This window comes from Lithobates pipiens, unplaced genomic scaffold (genome assembly GCF_037356315.1).
Source record: "Lithobates pipiens isolate NorthernLeopardFrog02 unplaced genomic scaffold, aLitPip1_a1.2 Scaffold_27, whole genome shotgun sequence".
Lineage (NCBI taxonomy): Eukaryota > Metazoa > Chordata > Amphibia > Anura > Ranidae > Lithobates > Lithobates pipiens.
This window is the reverse complement of record NW_027507788.1, coordinates 147,235,444-147,254,449: the sequence shown is the minus strand read 5'-3', so window position 1 is coordinate 147,254,449 and position 19,006 is coordinate 147,235,444. Positions and strand designations below refer to the sequence as shown.

The 19,006-nt window shown below is 42.1% G+C and overlaps 1 long non-coding RNA gene across 1 annotated transcript; it reads right to left on the bottom strand.

Moving 5' to 3' along the window:
* Positions 1-4,848: 4,848 nt before the first annotated feature.
* On the bottom strand, positions 4,849-9,163 carry LOC143934220 (uncharacterized). The gene is made up of 3 exons (XR_013263226.1): positions 8,723-9,163; positions 6,396-6,455; positions 4,849-5,147 (listed from the first exon to the last, which is right to left on the bottom strand). It is a non-coding gene; the product is annotated as an uncharacterized LOC143934220 (long non-coding RNA).
* Between the last annotated feature and the right edge of the window lie 9,843 nt (positions 9,164-19,006).

Here is a 19,006-nt window from a genome sequence, read left to right as displayed (position 1 = left end):
GTATAGGGCAGCGGTCAGCAGTAGTGCACGGCAACCCTATGTATTGTGGACCGATAGCGGTCCTTACAGAACAGCAGACTGTAACGCACTCAGGCCTATGTACCGTAGCACCCTATACCAAGTTACCAGTCCTTATAAGAACTTTTGTGGACCAAGCAGGTTGTGTGTTAGTGATTAGCAGACTGTACGTCAGTCCCTATACCAATGAAGGACTGCTGCAGTATAGGGCAGCGGTCAGCAGTAGTGCACGGCAACCCTATGTATTGTGGACCGATAGCGGTCCTTACAGAACAGCAGACTGTACTGCACTCAGGCCTATGTACCGTAGCACCCTATACCAAGTTACCAGTCCTTATAAGAACTTTTGTGGACCAAGCAGGTTGTGTATTAGTGTTTAGCAGACTGTGCGTCAGTCCCTATACCGCTGAAGGACTGCTGCAGTATAGGGCAGCGGTCAGCAGTAGTGCACGGCAACCCTATGTATTGTGGACCGATAGCGGTCCTTACAGAACAGCAGACTGTACTGCACTCAGGCCTATGTACCGTAGCACCCTATACCAAGTTACCAGTCCTTATAAGAACTTTTGTGGACCAAGCAGGTTGTGTGTTAGTGATTAGCAGACTGTACGTCAGTCCCTATACCAATGAAGGACTGCTGCAGTATAGGGCAGCGGTCAGCAGTAGTGCACGGCAACCCTATGTATTGTGGACCGATAGCGGTCCTTACAGAACAGCAGACTGTAACGCACTCAGGCCTATGTACCGTAGCACCCTATACCAAGTTACCAGTCCTTATAAGAACTTTTGTGGACCAAGCAGGTTGTGTATTAGTGTTTAGCAGACTGTGCGTCAGTCCCTATACCGCTGAAGGACTGCTGCAGTATAGGGCAGCGGTCAGCAGTAGTGCACGGCAACCCTATCTATTGTGGACCGATAGCGGTCCTTACAGAACAGCAGACTGTACCGCACCCAAGCCTATGTACCGTAGCACCCTAGACAGACCAAGTTACCAGTCCTGATAAAGAGCTTTGTGGAACAAGTGAGTTGTGAATGATTAGCAGACTGCAGCAGAAGGGCAGCAGTCAAGTATAATATTCTTTCTATATTTGGAAGAAAGAATATTATACGTGTACAAGCCTATTACCGTACCACTGATACCAGTCCTGAAAAGAACCTTTGTGGAACTAATAGTAACAGCAAGTCTTTAAAATTATCCTCACTGCCTGACACACTGCTTCCTGCCTGTCCCTATACAAATTGGCAAAAAAGAGTAGGCTGGAACGATTAGCTGGAACAGCTCTTTTGTGGACCTGATAGTAACAGCTAATGATGATGATGATGATGATGATGAAGAAAGACTAATCTGGCTGAGCTGTCCCTAAAATAGCAGCATACAGCGCTCTGTCCCTTTATCTAAACTGACAAAAGAAACTCAGGCTGCTGACCTAACACCTATACCAGTCCTGAAAAGAACTTTTGTGTACCAAATAGCTAGCGTTTTCTCTGTCCCTACTCCACACAGGATCCTTTCCCTACAGTGACAGAAGAAAGAATGTAAAATGGCCACCGGATCGGGTGTATTTATAGGTTAGGGGGAATGTCCAAGTGTCCATGAGCTGTCATGTCTCAATTGGTTGTCCTGTAACACATGATAAACGTGTCACGAAAGGTTAAAGTTCTTGTATACATTAAACACGTAAGTCCGCCGGGGCGAACGACGGAAAAAGGCGTTCGAACCCGCGGACGGCGAAAGTCGGAAATTCGCCGCGAAACGACCGCCGGGCGAACCGTTCGGCCATCACTAGTGCAGATACAGTACCTTGCGAAAGTATTCGGCCCCTTGAACTTTTCAACCTTTTGCCACATTTCAGGTTTCAAACATAAAGATATAACATTTACATTTTTTGTGAATAATAACCAACAAGTGGGACACAATTGTGAAGTGGAACGAAATCTATTGGATAATTGTAACTTTTTTAGCAAATAAAAAACTGAAAAGTGGTGCGTGCAAAATTATTCGGCCCCTTTACTTTCAGTGCAGCAAACTCACTCCAGAAGTTCAGCGAGGATCTCTGAATGATCCAATGTTGTCCTAAATGACTGATGGTGATAAATAGAATCCACCTGTGTGTAATCAAGTCTCTTTATAAATGCACCTGCTCTGTGATAGTCTCAGGGTTCTGTTGAAAGCGCAGAGAGCATCATGAAGACCAAGGAACACACCAGGCAGGTCCGTAATACTGTTGTGGAGAAGTTTAAAGCTGGATTTGGATACAAAAAGATTTCCCAAGCTTTAAACATCCCAAGGAGCACTGTGCAAGCGATCATTTTGAAATGGAAGGAGTATCAGACCACTGCAAATCTACCAAGACCTGACCGTCCCTCTAAACTTTCAGCTCAGACAAGGAGAAGACTGACCATAGGACAACAATCAGTCATACACTGCACAAATCTGGCCTTTATGGAAGAGTGGCAAGAAGAAAGCCATTTCTCAAAGATATCCATAAAAAGTCTTGTCTAAAGTTTGCCACAAGTCACCTGGGAGACACACCAAACATGTGGAAGAAGGTTCTCTGGTCAGATGAAACCAAAATCGAACTTTTTGCCCACAATGCAAAACGATATGTTTGGCGTAAAAGCAACACAGCTCATCACCCTCAACACACCATCCCCACTGTCAAACATGGTGGTGGCAGCATCATGGTTTGGGCCTGCTTTTCTTCAGCAGGGACAGGGAAGATGGTTAAAATTGAGGGAAAGATGGATGCAGCCAAATACAGGACCATTCTGAATGAAAACCTGTTGGAGTCTACAAAAGACCTGAAACTGGGACGGAGATTTATCTTCCAACAAGACAATGATCCCAAACATACAGCATAATCTACAAAGGAATGGTTTACAAATAAACGTATCCAGGTGTTAGAATGGCCAAGTCAAAGTCCAGACCTGAATCCAATCGAAAATCTGTGAGAAGAGCTGAAAACTGCTGTTCACAAACGCTCTCCACCCAACCTCACTGAGCTCGAGCTGTTTTGCAAGGAAGAATGGGCAAGAATTTCAGTCTCTCGATGTGCAAAACTGATAGAGACATACCCCAAGCGACTTGCAGCTGTAATCGCAGCAAAAGGTGGCTCTACAAAGTGTTAACGCAAGGGGGCCGAATAATTTTGCACACCCCACTTTAAATTTTTTTATAAGTTAAAAAAGTTTCAAAAATTCAATAGATTTCGTTCCACTTCACAATTGTGTCCTACTTGTTGGTGATTCTTCACAAAAAATAAACATTTTATATCTTTATGTTTGAAGCCTGAAATGTGGCAAAAGGTTGAAAAGTTCAAGGGGGCCGAATACTTTCACAAAGGCACTGTATGCCTAGTGTAAATTTCTTGGGGAGCTACAGGTAATGTGTACAGCTGACCACAGTGAATGACTGTACACGGCTGTACTTGGTTAAATGCTCATGCATTGGGGGTTACAAGCACAAGTGTCTATGACATATTCATCAAAATTCTATTTACTGTATGTTTTAAACGTCCCATGGATTCTATGATTTTTTTTATCCTACCCAAATGCTTTTACCCTGTTTCCCCGAAAATAAGACCTAGCGTGATTGTCGGTGATGGCTGCAATATAAGGGCTTATTTTTGGGGAAACGGGGTAGGGCTTATTTGGGGGGTAGGGCTTATATTGCAGTCATCACCGACAATCCCTCTAGGTCTTATTTTCGGGGAAACATGGTACCACTACAAAGCCAGATCATGGTGTCATCGCTACTCCTGCAGATTATCCATAATTTTGAACAATCAAAAGTGGAGTGGTACCACTCCACCTGTGATAGGAGTTGGTGCTATACAGAAAGCAGCGGCTTATGCAGCTCTGCAGCCGCTTGCTTCCTCTACCAGTGGCTTTTTTTTTTTTTTTTTTAACAGGCACCCCAGTCCTACACAAAAATTAAGCATCCATTTATTACACAGCTTTAAAGTGGTTGTAAACCCTTACAGAGCTATAAAGAAGGGCAGTAGACACTGCTGTGGGGGGGGGGGGGATGTGAAGGAGGGGCAAAAAACACCACTGTGGGGGGATGTGAAATTGGGCTGAGGACACTACTGTGGGGGAAGATGTGCAGGGGGCAGAGCACACTACTGTGGGGGGTTTATATGTGGGGGGGGGCAGTGCTGTGGAGAGGGGCATGTGAAAGGGGGCAGACGACACTAGTGTGGGGTGGTGATGTGAATGGGGCGCAGAGGACACTGCTTTGTGGGAGGTGATGTAAAGGGGGGCAGAGGACACTGCGGTGGGGTGTGATGTGAAGGGGGCAAAGGATACCACTGTTGGGGGTTTATGTGAAGGGGGGCAGAGGACACCGCTGTGGGGGGGATGATGTGAAGGGGGTGATGGAGAACACTGCTGTGAAGGGGAGATTGTGATATATTACCTCTTGTATCTCTTGACCTTCCCTCTTAGATTGTAAGCTCTAAGGAGCAGGGTCCACTGATTCCTATTGTATTAAAGTGTATTGTATTTGTACTGTCTACCCTCAAGTTGTAAAGTGCTACATAAACTGTTTGTGCTATATAAATCCTGTATGATTATAATAATATAAGAGGAGGGGGGCTGTGATGTGAAGGACCCGAGTAATTGCAAAAACATGTGGTTCGGACCTTTGCTGGAAGAAGATTTTACTGATCTGACCTCCATGAATTTTAATGAAATACCCCTGATATATATAATATAATATTTGGGGGTTCTAGGTCATTTTCTAGCAAAAAAGTTCGTTTTTAAATGTATACAAAAAGTGCCAGAAAATGCTTGGTCTTCGAGGGGTTAAAACAAAACAAAACAAAAAAATACCAGTACATATACTTTATTGACAAAAAGTATGGTAAAACAACACTGGGCTATACAAGGTTTGGATTAATTCATCTTTTATAAAATGATGACTACATTGAGCCTCACTGATCACAATGTCCAAAATTTGGCATCTGCAATGCCAATCAGAATCTGAATGGGATGTATTGCTGCAATGCAGACAGTTCTTGTTTATGTGATCCACCGTGGTTACTGGATATGCTTGTTGGGTTCATCCAGTTCATAGATGAGAAAATCCTATTGGCTGGGTAAGATCATGAGTTGTGAACTCTGTGAATCTAAAAGAGAGGCATTAGTACTAGAGACTGATCCTGCAGCTACACTATAACAGATGGGCTGATTATGATAAAAAAAGGAAATATGAGATTAATTAGCCATAAACCTAATAAAGACAGTATTCAGTTTTCCTCAGTATCCTGTTTTTCCAAAGAAACTCAGTGACATTAGATGCCTAGTCAGTCCATGCCATAATCGGCAGGTATCATCCATTGATTGCATGTACGTGTAGTGTATACTTACCAGATCCCTTTGCTCCAATGTTGCCCTTGTCTTCTACTTACTTAACGACTAGGGCCACTGATGAGGCAATAAGTGGATGGAAACTACTTAACCTTAAACCATTCACACCATCCTCGATGTTCCTTTAAAAAGTTCTGAATGCCCAGCATGGGGGCGGGAGTTGGCAAGGATCCGTGATCATGTGACTAATGTGACCTAGTGTTCCCATGATCTGGAGCCAGTCCTGGAAGCTACCGATTGTTAGTGGGGACTGGGAGCTGTCTTAGACAGCTCAGTCTCTGTGTTGGGAATGCACAGTGAGAGCACTTAGCACAGAGACATTGGCCGCCCAGTGATGCATATGCATGGTGTTGGTGTTAAAGCCCACCATTTGGCTGCCATATGTGTTACACAGGCGGTAACAGGTGAAAGTGGATTAGAAGCGTAGTCAAAAACGACATAGAATCATGTGAAAATGTAAATACGCCTCATGGTGATTGTTAACTTCTTTCACATGTTTGAACAAGCAAACATTAGATCTTTATTCAAACAGTGCCCACAGATGAAGGTTATATACTTGAATAAAAAAAGCATTGAGCTTTTCAGTCATTTAACAAAAATATTAATGGATGCAGTGGTAAAAGTAAGCACAACCTTGACCTCAGAAATATAATCTTTACAATGCCGTGTTCCTAAACCTTAGAAAAGCCGGGTATTGATCCCTAGAATACATAAAAGATTCCCACAAGGGGAAAAGCTGGGGAAGGTCAGTGGGACTATACGATAACAAACAAGAGAGGGGGAGAAAAAGAAGAAGGTAATGATAATGTATACAATTAAGCAGTACAAGCTAAAAGTTACAATATTTTATTAAATTCAAGGTTAAAAGAAGAAACCTCTTGGGGGGGCAACATGACTGTTATCACAAAAAGCTTTGGCTAAAAACAATGCAAAAAGTCACAAAATGCCAGCTTGGAAACACAATAAATAAATGTGTGATGAACAATAAAGACAAAAGGAATACCAACACGTTTCAATGTTCTGTCTTCTTCAGGGGGTAAGCATCAGTTGCAGAGTTTTGAGGGTCTCTGAAAGATATACATAAATCAATATATACAGACAAGTTATATATACAAACAATTACGATGTGAAAAAAAAAATTATATTAGCTCCTTAGCTAATATAGTCTTTTAGCAGAGACTAGAAAAAAAATGTAGCATTGTCCGTGATATTTTTTTATTTGCACTAACATACAATTTTTCAGGACAAGCTTTTTAGGATGGGCCCCCTGTCCAAGCAATACTAACACACAAAGTTTTAGCAGAATACATATTGTAAGCTTTTTTCTACAACTACCCACCAGGTTTTTATATCTTTATATTATATATTTTTATATATAGAGGTAATAAACCCAAAACCAAAAATATAATATATTGCAGCTTATCAATCTTTGGATGTGGTGGCTGCATTTGTTTCCTTTTCTTTGACCTTTTTTCCTCTGTATTCATCTGGTGATCTGGCCAGTAACACATCATCTGGATGAGAACATGAGGCACAGCAGACAGCAGCATTGTCAGTCTGAGGAGGAGTATAGTATTAAATGTATTAGCAGATTTAGATATACTAACAAATTCAAGCCAAATGAAAGCTCACACTTTATACAGTAAGACCCTGTTTACACGGGCACCTCCGTGTTGTGGATTTCGCTCTGCTGATCCCCACTGAGCAGGCAGATGACAGGTCTTGTCCACTCCCCTGTGCAGAGTGGACACAAACACAGTCCCACTCTCCTCTATGGGGAAACAGGGTGGAAACGGACCACTTGTCCATTTTCATCCGATCCGCCAGACAGACGGAAAGTAGGACTACCATCTGCTGACATCAGCTGCTCCATCGTGGAGACTGGAGGGTCTGATCAGGTCCGCCTGAAAAACTGACAGGTGGACCCAATCGGACAGTTCGTGTGAAGGGACCTTAAAGGTTTTGAATGACTACATATTAGTTGATCATTTTAATCAACCGTGCCAGTGTTAAGGGGGTTGTCTCATCCATGTAAACTGATATATTCTGCTGTAGAGTTTGAGCTTTTGAAAAACAACAGACTTCCTGGCTGGCTCACCAAGTGTAAAATGGAAGAAAGAAAACCAAAAAAAAAGGAAATTAATGCAGCCATCACATCTAAGAATTTGTAAGATGCATACAAATATTGTTTGCTTTGGGTTTAATACAGCTTTACATTGCACTATAACTGCGGGTTTCCTTGCATGCACTGCTCCTTTCAAATGTCCCACAATATTTGAATAGGGTTCAAATCAGGGCTTTGACTGGATCAGTCCATAAGTCTCCATTTCTTCTTTTTGAGCCATTCTTTTGGATTTTGTAGTGTACTTCAGATCAATATTGTGTTAAAAGATCGACTTAAAGTGGATGTAAACCATCTCCTATACCCAGTGAAGTGAACAGCCTCAGATGATACACAAAGATGAAACAAATCCCCCTACATATGTTTTACTTCTACATCTGCTGTCTTTGCCTTTCTACACCCTTTGGAAAGTGCAGATTGAGTTAGAAATCTTTCTTCCCCTTTCAGTAGTGGGAAGGGAATCTGCTCTTACACTGTATGAGAGCTGATTGGAAGAAAGACACACATCCCCCCTCCACATAGGCAGAGGTCTGCTTGTCTATTCAAACCTGTAGTCTGAATAGACAAGCTCTCTGCATATTTCCCTCTAAGCTCCCTCCTCGACACAAATTTTCAGCTACTGTTATCTCTTGTGTTGGAGTATTTGTCAGAAGTGACTCTGCTGATACCAGAGGGACAGAGCACCAGAAAGAAATGGCTTTGGAGAGATAAGTAAACACTACAGACATATGTGCTTAGTTCAAATTTCATGAATGGGGTTTACAACCACTTTAACTTCAGCTTGATATTATGCAGAATTCACATTTGTCTTAATGACTGCAAGCTGTTCAGGCCCTTAAAACTGCAAAGCAACCTCAAATTACAATATTTTCACAACATTGCTTCACATCTGGTATGAGGTTCTTCTCCTGCATTCTAATGATGGGCATCTTTGAGGGCGCTTTCAAACTGCCCCCGCTGTGCTTTGGCCGCAGCACGGGTACAGCACAGTATACCGACAGTGTTGGTGTGGGTCAGCTCTGCTTTCCAGTAGACTCCTATTATGTCCTATGGTGCATTTTCTGAACAAAAACAAAACCTGCGAATCGACTGTGCTGTGGCCAAAGCGCATCAGATCAGCGTGAAGCCACCCTGAGAGACAAAGTCCAACTAACACTTTTTAAGTAGTTAAAGCATTTTTTTGTGTGTATTGAAAAAAAAAAAGGTACAAACCACATAAATAAATGGTGATCGTTGTAAGCATCTCCTCCAGTATAATATTGTTTATATCCACTGTTATTGACACTTTGGCTGATACCTTGGCCTGTTACAGGACATGGAAAAATGAAGGCTCTGCTGTTGAGATGAACAGGTAGTAAAACAGTCATATTTCCATCTATTAGATGTATGCTTTATATTCAAAGTCGTTCTGCTGATTTTTGCACCTGACAATTTTCCACGGTTTTCTCCAAGAGGAATGAATTATTACGTGGAATAAATAATTGATATGACACTACAAAATTGACATTCGACTTCCAGATTTTCATATGGGGAAACATAGTAAGGTTGAATAAGGACACCAGTCCATCCAGTTCAACCTGAGAGAATGTGGGTGCATGTCTACAATTATCCCTATTTAATTTAAGGTACCCATATAGAGCTGCCAATTTATGCAGCGCTCCACATGTACATCGCACACTCACATTGGTCCCTACCCTCAAGGAGCCCACAATCCCAACTCACATTCATATACTAGGACCAATTTTGGACAGAAGCAAATTAACCTATCAGCATGTCTTTGGAGTGTGGGAGGAAACCAGAGTAGGAAACCAGAGTACCCGGAGTAAAGCCACAGGGAGAACGTGCAAAATCCAGGCAGGTAGTATCGTGGTTGGGATACGAACCAGTGACCCTTTTTACTGCTAGGTAAGAGTGCCAACCACTACACCACTGTGCCACCCAAACACAATTTTATATTTTACAGGAATTGGCTATGTTACTGAAAAGGATATATTCTATTCTTAAAACATGTTGTTTGCTTACCTGAAAAAAAAACTATGGAAAAAAAGCAATAAACAGAGAAGATGATTATATTTTTTATAGAACAAGCGATAGTCGCAGGATTTAAGAATAGAACATTGCAAATCAACAGGTGTTTGTAAAGAGTTGAAATGCCTGGGGATTGGAACAAAAAATACCTGGACACAAAACATAATGAGCATTAGCCAAGCCTGCAGCATGAGATACCTGCAGTTCCTGAATGCGATACAGACTTTCACTGTCTTTTCTTTGTTTGATGAATTACAACTAAAAGCTGTACATAATTACAACTAAAGGCTTCTGAATGATAGTCTAAACAAGTACTTAATCCAGTTACCATGTGATGCACAAGATTCCTGAAGTAAACAAAAATGTCCATTATTTTCCCTGACTGAGACAAATCGTTCTTTAGGATAGGTTCACATATATGGGTTGCGCAAAATTGCACGCATTCCTGCAACGCAGAAAAAAAATGCCCATCTATAGTAGGCGTGGTGAGGTGTCAATAAGTCTTAATGGCAACCAGGGTTGGTCCAAGACATTGTGCTGCCTGGGTCCAAGAATGAAATGCTGCCCCCTCCCCCCAAAAAAATTCACACCCACCAAAAGGATTACATTGTGGGGGGGTTGCCCGCTACTCCCCCCCAGAGCTGATGGGAGTCCCCGGCGGTCACGATCACCGCCAGGCTCCCGCGATCGCTGCTGATACACAGAGAACCAGGATCTGTGTGTGTAAACATAGCAAACACAAAGTACATTTCTCCCCAGCAACTTTATGTTCCATTTACAGCTCAACCCTCCCCATCAACACAATAATGACTTTTTGTGACAATGAGTACAACCTCACGTGTCCCATCAGCTGCCTGTTTCCACACCACCTGCACACTTGCTCATCTTTGACAATCAGCTATACCTAACAAGACGATACAGCCACTTATCTTTCTCCTCCTTTCATAATCACTTATACCCCTTTCACACCACACCGCCCATTGCGTCGGGGGAAAAACGCCGCTAATTTTAGCGGCGTTTTACCGCCGGATTTGCGCCGGATTTCGCCCGCTAGCGGGGCGCTTTTACACCCCGCTAGCGGCCGCGAAAGGGTTAAGACCGCCAGCAATACGCCGCAATAGTGGCAGCACTGTCTGCGTTGAGGGAATCTTTCAAAATTTGGCCTGCCTTACTTCAGGTTTTGTGTTACTATAATGTTTGGGCAAAGCTGGCCTAAACAAACAATTTCCATTACAGTACTTAGAAATTCAGCTTCTGCCAGTGCTTTATAAACTGCGTGTAGCATCAGCAACATGCGGGACATGGCGCTGTGTTTTAGTAGGGGTCTTCCTGTCTTCTGCTAGAACAAAATAGAGTCAGGCTGAGCACTGCTCATCCATTCACAAGAAGACTTGTATTTTATGAATGAGTACAAGGATTTTTCTGATTGGCTAAGGTGAAAAGGCCGGCTGATTACATCACAATTTTGTCCTCAGCCAAAGGAAGCCTTGTAAGTCATTTATAAAAATACAATGCTTCCTCTAAATGGCTGAGCAGCGCTTAGCCCAGCTCAATTTTGTTGCAGGATTGGGACGAGAAGTCCCTGTACCAATGCCAGATCACAGCATTGTAACAGAGCCGGAGTTTGCTGCCCCGAAGGAAGAGGGGCAAAGGTAGATGCTCCCTGATAGTGGGCACAACGGTGACATCGCAGGCTTCGGTTTCAGGTAAGTGACACATAATGGGCATAATATTTCCCTGCAAAGGCAAAGCATAATGGGCTATTATCCGATGAATAGTAGCCCATTATGCTTTGCCGTTGCAGGGAAATAAAGAAAAAGTAAAACCCACCAGGGTTTACTTCCCCTTTAAGGTAAAAAAAAAACCTTCAACCTTTAGTGTACCTTAAAGTAACTTGTTCTGAAAGAAACACGGAGAATGTCATTTGCTCACTTCTAAAATCCACAGCTGTTTTTAACCATTGACAAGAGTCTTTAATCCCTCAAATACTTCATTTCAAATCATCTGCCGCTCCAACCACCAGAATCTAACACCTCTGGCTTCACCCATCAGAAAGTAAAGTGTGGTGGTTTGAAATGGCAGATAGATGAACTTGGTTGCTCAGATAGGTGAATCAACCCATCTAACCTGACTAAAACTCAAGTACATTTTTAAGGTGAACTAATTTTTTCAGAAATGTGAGACCAGAAATCATGTCTTCTATTGTTCAGCTATTATCAGAAAGGGGATACTTCAGCACAATTTGGGTTGATAAACAACATGATCTGGAATGTGGTACATTTCACAGTGCATCTCTGGGCACCTGCCCACCTTGTCACATCATTATTTAGAATAGGGGTCTCTGAACTTCCTAAAGAAAGGGCCGGTTTCAGATCTTGGGGGGGGGGGGGCAGACTGTCCCCGGTGGGAGTAAACAATACATGATCTTCGGTATTAGGTGGAGAAATACAGTAAACGGTGTCAGTGGCAGGAATTATGCCCCAAAATCGGTGTCAGTGGAAGGAATAGTGCCTCATTGTTGGTGTCAGTCGCAGGAATTATGCCCCAAAGTTGGTGCCAGTGGCAGAAATAATGGCTCAAGGGCCAGATAAAGGCAATCGGAGGGTCGCATCTGGCCCCAGGGCCGCAGATTGGAGACCATGGATTTAGAATAATATGGTGTCCTAATTGTTGGGTGTTTTTCATGTATCTGGCCTTTATTAAATTGTTGTTGTACTGAAGATAAAAGTTTAAATGGAAAAAGGCTTAAGGATGTTCTATTTTGAAAGACTTCCCTGTCTCCTAATTTTCCAATAACATGAAGATTCTGCCAGTCAAGTCTTACACAACGTGTGAAGCAAGTTCAGTGACAAAACCAAAAGTGCAGAACATACTAATGATACAATAAACAAGGGTGATACACTATATTGCCAAAAGTATTGGGATACCTGCCTTTATACACACACACACGGACTTAAATGGCATCCCAGTGTTAGTCCGTAGGGTTCGATATTGAGTTGGCCCACCATTTGCAGCTATAACACCTTCAATTCTTCTGGGAAGGCTGTCCACAAGGATTAGGATTGTGCCTATGAGAATGTTTGACCATTCTTCGAGAAGCACATTTGTGAGGTCAGGCTCTGATGTTGGAGAAGGCCTGGCTCGCAGTCTCCGCTCTAATTCAGCCTAGAGGTGTTCTACTGGGTTGAGGTCAGGACTATGGGCAGGCCAGTCAAGTTCCTCCACCCCAAAATCACTCATCCATGTCTTTATGGACCTTGGTGTGGAGTTGTTTTTCAGGGGTTGGGCTTGGCTTCCTTAGTTCAAGTGAAGTGAACTCTTAAGGCGTCAGCAAACCAAGGCCTTTTAGAGAATTTCATGTTCCCAACTTCGTGGGGACAGTTTGGGGATGGCCCCTTCCTGTTCTAACATGACTGCACACCAGTCTAAAAGATAATATAATGTTTTAGGCTTTTCAATTGCTTATAGAAATACAATCAGTTTTCTCTTTAAAATATACAAAAATGATTAAAAAAGTAAAACAGTATTTTATGAAACAAATATGTTTAAAATACATAGCGCCTTAGGCTGGCCATACATTATACAAATTATTACACTTCCTCTTCAACCATGTAGTGCAAGGGCCTGCCTGATTATATACAATTTGAAAGTGTTTAGGTTTGACCTCATATAATATGGTGTTGGTAAATCTACAAGAAAATGTTAATTGTAATGTATGGCCAGCTTTAGTAAATGCATTCTGGTAGAGTTTGCATCCATGTTAATATATATACTATGGGGGTTATTTACGAAAGGCAAATCCACTTTACACTGCAAGTGCACTTGAAAGTGCATTGAAAGTGCACTTGGAAGTGCATTCGCTCTAAATATAAGGGGTAGATCTGGAATGAGTGGAAGCTCTGCTGTTTTTATCATCCAATCATGTGCAAGCTAAAATGCTGTTTTTTATTTTCCTTGCATGTCCCCCTCGGATCTACAGCGACTTTACTTCCAAATGCACTTTCAGTGCACTTTCAAGTGCACTTGCAGTGCAAAGTGGATTTTCCTTTAATAAATAACCCCCTATATTTCACCTTCAAGCTATCACATCCATTCCAGGATAAGTTGCATTCAAAATTGGATTGACTTCAGCACAACTAGCCTGGCCATATATGGACTGAAATTTGAACGATTGCTGCTGAACTGGCCAAATTATGATCCATCTATGGCCGACTTAACAGAAAGCCTGTGCAGAGGTATGGTTAAGAAAGCTGGAGGACATGTGTGCATCAGTCTGACATCCCACTGATTGGAGGTGCAATGTTTTGTAGGCTCCTGGGGGAAAAATAAATGCTAATTTTTTGTACTGCAAAAATATGTTTTTTTTCTTCTTAAAAGTGAACTTAGCCTTTAGAGTAATTTCTAAAAGCTTCCATGCAAGCAGATACAAAAAGAAAGCAAACAACTGGTTTATTGCATTCAACTAAACAATGTACAGTTCAGCTGTTTGATTTGAATGTACAAGTTTAAGAACTCTGTGCACTGCCTAAGTACACAGAGTACACATGTGAATCTGTGCCACCAGACAGAGCTCACATCTCCAAAATGTGATAAAATAAATTCACTGTATGTAGATTTGTGATATATATGGAAACCTGACTTACTTGTTTTATGTTCAGCATTCAGCAATGGCAAACAACAGAAGAGCAGAACTACGCAACCTGTATCTATGCACACAGAAATAGCATCAAGGAAACCTGAGCTGAGAGATACAGAGGCTGCCAACGCTGGCCGCCTTCTGAAAGTGCTAATTGCCTGGCTGTCCCTAATTTCAAACTTTTGGAGTCACTGACCCAGATCAAGTCAGAGTGATATCAGAACTCCTTATTTGAATATGTTTGATTTAGAAAGCTCCAAAGCCATCTATGGAGCCAAGTGGACCATTGTCATAGGAGCTCAGCAATGGCTGCCCCCATATTTTTTCTATATAGATTAGGTGTATATGTAAGCCTTTTCTAGGGGTGTCATGGGTGCGAACTGACCCTATTTAGGTAACACATCCACTCATGCAGCATCTGTGTTACTGAAATATCTTGAGCCTCTACCAAGTGCTGGATAGGGTAACCTTCCTGAGTTTTTGGCTCTTTAGCCTAGCTCCTAACTGTCCCTGATTTCGAGGGACTCTCCCTGATTTAGAACAAGGTCCCTCTGTTCCTCTTTCCTCCTCATTTGTCCCTCATTGTGGTATGAGCTATAAAGTTGTATATAAAATGCACTATTTATCTATCAAAAAAGTGTTTCCCAGTGCTAAACCTTTCATCCAATTTCTAAATTGCTGCTTTTGTAAATTCCAAAAGCCAGTATAAAGGAATAGTAGTGATTAAAAAAAAAAAAAAAACACTTGTGAGTTTAACTAATCATTTTTAAAAATAATTCTCATTTAAGGGGGCATGACAAGGGGTGTGTCCTACACCTACATACTTTTTCTAATAGGTGTCCCTCGTTTTTATCTAAAAAAAATTGGGAGATATGCTTTAGTGTCCCCACCTAGAAAGCTTTTGTGTTGGCAAAAGGAAATATCTCATAGGAACACCTTGTCCCTGGATAACAGGTGTGGTGTGAGCTAATACAGATCCACTTTTGTAGATGCAGTTTCAAATTAAATTTGCATAAAAACATGGATGCAGTGAGCCATAACCAAATTTACCTAATTCTAGCACCTATCTAGGAGGGTGCAGGTCCCAGCGCCAGCAAAAGGCAGCTTAGGCAGCCGCCCTAGGGCACCAAGATGGGGGGGGGAGTGGTGGTAAAATCCGAATCCCCAGCCACTTGCTAAGGATTTGGATTTTAAAAATAACTGTCTTTTGTTTAATAGGTGGGTGGGGGGAGTGGCACCCCTCAATACAGGAGCCAGCAGAATCAGACCTTGTCTCAGACAGATGTGACAGGAGACTAGCTTGCTATGACCACTGGCAGCCAATGCCATGCTGCACACAGCAGGAGGAAGCCTTACCTCCTCTGTACGTAACTGCTCCATCAGTCCCACCTTCCAGCTTCACCCCTGGCTCCGACTACCGCTTTTTTACTCCAGACTGCTCCTGCCGACCTGCTATGTAAGATAAGGCAGACTTCCAGTTACACAGCTTCCTCCATTGCTGTGCCCCACATACACAGTGCCCAGAGCTTGAGGGACTTTAGTGTGTGTCCAGATGTCCTCACACAGTGACCAAAGACGTAGCAAAATATGCTTTGCTCAAAATTGATAAAGAAATTTTATTTTTTTAATTGGATATGTCTTATAGCATAAAATAAAAAATATTGTTTTTTTTGTATTGCAAAACATAAAAACCCAGTGGTGATCAAATGCCACCAAAAGAAAGCTCTATTTGTGTGGGAAAAAATGTTAGAAATTTTGTTTTTACCACTGTATACAGAGCTGCATGACCTCACAATTACTAGTTAAAATAGCACAGTGGTAAATAGAAAAAAAATTATCTGATAATGAAGGGGTTAAAACCTTCTGGATCTGAAGTGGTTAATACTCATGTGTGTTTAGGTATTTTGCAGGAAAATGCATAAAATATGCAAAAAAAAGTGTGCACCTGTATAAGGTGTGTGGGACCTAATGCTAACAACTAACCCTATCTCTTACCTCAAATCCTTAACCTGCTCTAAATTAAATCTCTAGCACCTGCCCCTAAGCCTAACTACCTAATTTAGCACCAACATCAGATCCATTACAGTCAGGTGTTGTGTAACACTAAAATGTCAGCGATGATTCATACTGATGTCAAAATTGTAGCAGCTTTGAGTTTGATCTACAAATTGTGTGCACACTAGAAGATTAAAATTGTAAACAGTAGATTAACTAATGGTAGACACTTTTTTCCTCATTGGCTTTTTTTTTTTAGGCTTAATAAAATTAAATAGTGGAAGTGATATTCTAACCAGGCCAGCATTTCCAATATATTACTCATGCATATTTATGTAATAAATCCTAAAAGAAAAAAAAAATCGCAGCTCTAAGACATAAAATTTATAATTAAAAGATTAAAGCGTAACTAAACCCAAAACAAAATTATAATTTACTGCGCTTACTAGTCCCTGGAAGAGGTGGTTGCATTAGTTTACTATTCTCATTCTTTTTGCACTTTATAATCCTGCAAATAACAGATCTCCTGTCTCTGGGTGGCTATACTCACTCCACCGCTGTATCTATAGAGAGAGCAAAGGCTGATACCCAGGCTGGACGTCCATCATGTCTGCCTTGGTTCATCTTAATGGCATGGGGGAAGAGGAGATGTACAGTTTTGATCTTGTGTTTAGCTATTCTTCATGTCTATCACACAAACCTGTATATTGCAAATAGGTGTCTACATGTAAGCATGCCAATGATAAACATATGGCTATTGCATAAATGTGTAAGCTTTTAGCATAATTGTTACATTTCATATCTCATATCTCTTCTATCTCAGACATGTCAGGCATAGGTATCAGTTTATTAGATTACTTTGTTAAGTATTTCCATCACACTAACCTGACAGTCAAAAGCATATCAACCTGCCAATTGTGAGCATATACTTATCTCATCAAGCATTTTTATTTTCAAAGCGTAATTGAACACGCTGAAGTTAGAAGCTGATTGGTTACTATGCACAGCTGCACCAGATTCTGTGTGCTTCAGTTTTAGTAAATCCCCCCGAGGTGACTAGGGATGAGCTCAGGCGTGTTCGCATGGACCATGTGCAGAGCCCGCCAGGAAGTCGGCCCAGCGCTGAGCTAATCACAGGCAGTGAGACATTGTCCGATCTCTGCAGCCGCACACCGGGCAATGTCTCACTGCCTGTGATTAGTGCAGCTCTTTGCCCAGGGCCAGATTAACATAGGGGCTATTGGAGCTGCAGCTCCAGGCCCCTACCTTAATATAGGCCCAGCAGGGATGGACTGACCATTTGGATACTGCACTGCATGAGACACTCCTTGTACCACCTGCAGCAAGGGGAATCTGAAAGTCGGGGTGATCGGTGCGGCGGACAATCACAAGCAACATCACCACGACACCATCACCACTCCCTCTATGACTCTCCATGAAGCAGCTAAAAGCCACTCCACCTCCTCTAGAGGGAGATCGGTGCTTGAAAAAAGTATTGTGAAAAAAACTTCAAAAATATAAAAAAAAAAACTCCAACAAATAATAAATGAAGAAAATAATTCAAAAATTGAATAATTAAAAAAATTAAGGGCTCATTCACATGGGTTCTCTTGGGCATACAGTGTGAATTTTTCATTTTATTTATTTCCATAAAAAGGCCCATCAAAATCCTCAGCACCAGTCCCATGATACTCTTAGGGCCGGTTCACACGGGGGGCGACACGAGGCGACACGACTTGTCGTGCCGCGACCTGACAAGTCGCCCCCGTTCTGTACAATGGAACCGTTCTAAGAGGAGCGACTCGAGTCGCTCCGACTCAGAAAAAAGGTTCCTGTACTACTTTTGGGCGACCTCGGGGCGACTTGCATTGACTTCTATACAGAAGTCATTTGCAAGTCGCCGCTGAGGTCGCCTCGCATCGCCCCCTGTGTGAACCGGCCCTTAATCTAGCCCTGGCTTTGCCGACTTCCTGGTGGGCTCTGCACGTGGTCCATGCGAACATGCCTGAGCACATGCTTATAAGTGACACTTCAAATAAAGTAAAAAAAATAAAATAAAAAATTAATTAATGTGACGTGCAGAGACATAACATGCATTGCTCCTTGCCAGAGTTTGAGCTGACATTATACCTTACCATGCACCGTGGGTTGGTGCCAACCAGCCCTAACATGAAATGCTAGCAGCACATGCTAAAAGTAAAGACAAATAGTTTGATGGACATGAGACGATGCACATATTTCACATAATTCTGCAAAAGAAGCGGGCATGTTGGAGCTTACATGAACTTGCTAAAAGGCAAACAGTTATATTCACAGTTTAAAGCATTAAAGCATTAATAGATATACTGCACAGGCTTATGACACACCTGAGATTAACAGTAACGGGGGGACTGGGCGCTTTAAAAAATCGTTTTTTATTATTTATTTTACCTTTTATTTTTACACTGTCCTTTAAAAAAAATTGGGTCACTTTTATTCCTATAAGGCTTCATGCACACGAGACGCAGATGCAAACTCTGCTGGACACATGTTTTTAAAAGCTGAAACCGGCGTTTAGAAACGCGCGTTTTGCCGCGATTTTTACCGCGTTTGCGTCTAGAAGCGTTTAGTTAAGCTAACATCATAGACCCTCCCCAGCTCAAAAAACAGTATTATTAACTATTTCAGCAATTTTGTGAGACCAGAGTGAGTAGCAGCAGCTGTGAGAGCTGCAGTGTACTTGTATTTAGCGTGTCACTTGCCACGGCACCTGCCACAAGTTGTGGATTGTCCACTTGCCACGTGACTTGCCACATCACCTGCCACGTCACTTGCCACGTCACCTGCCACAAGTTTTG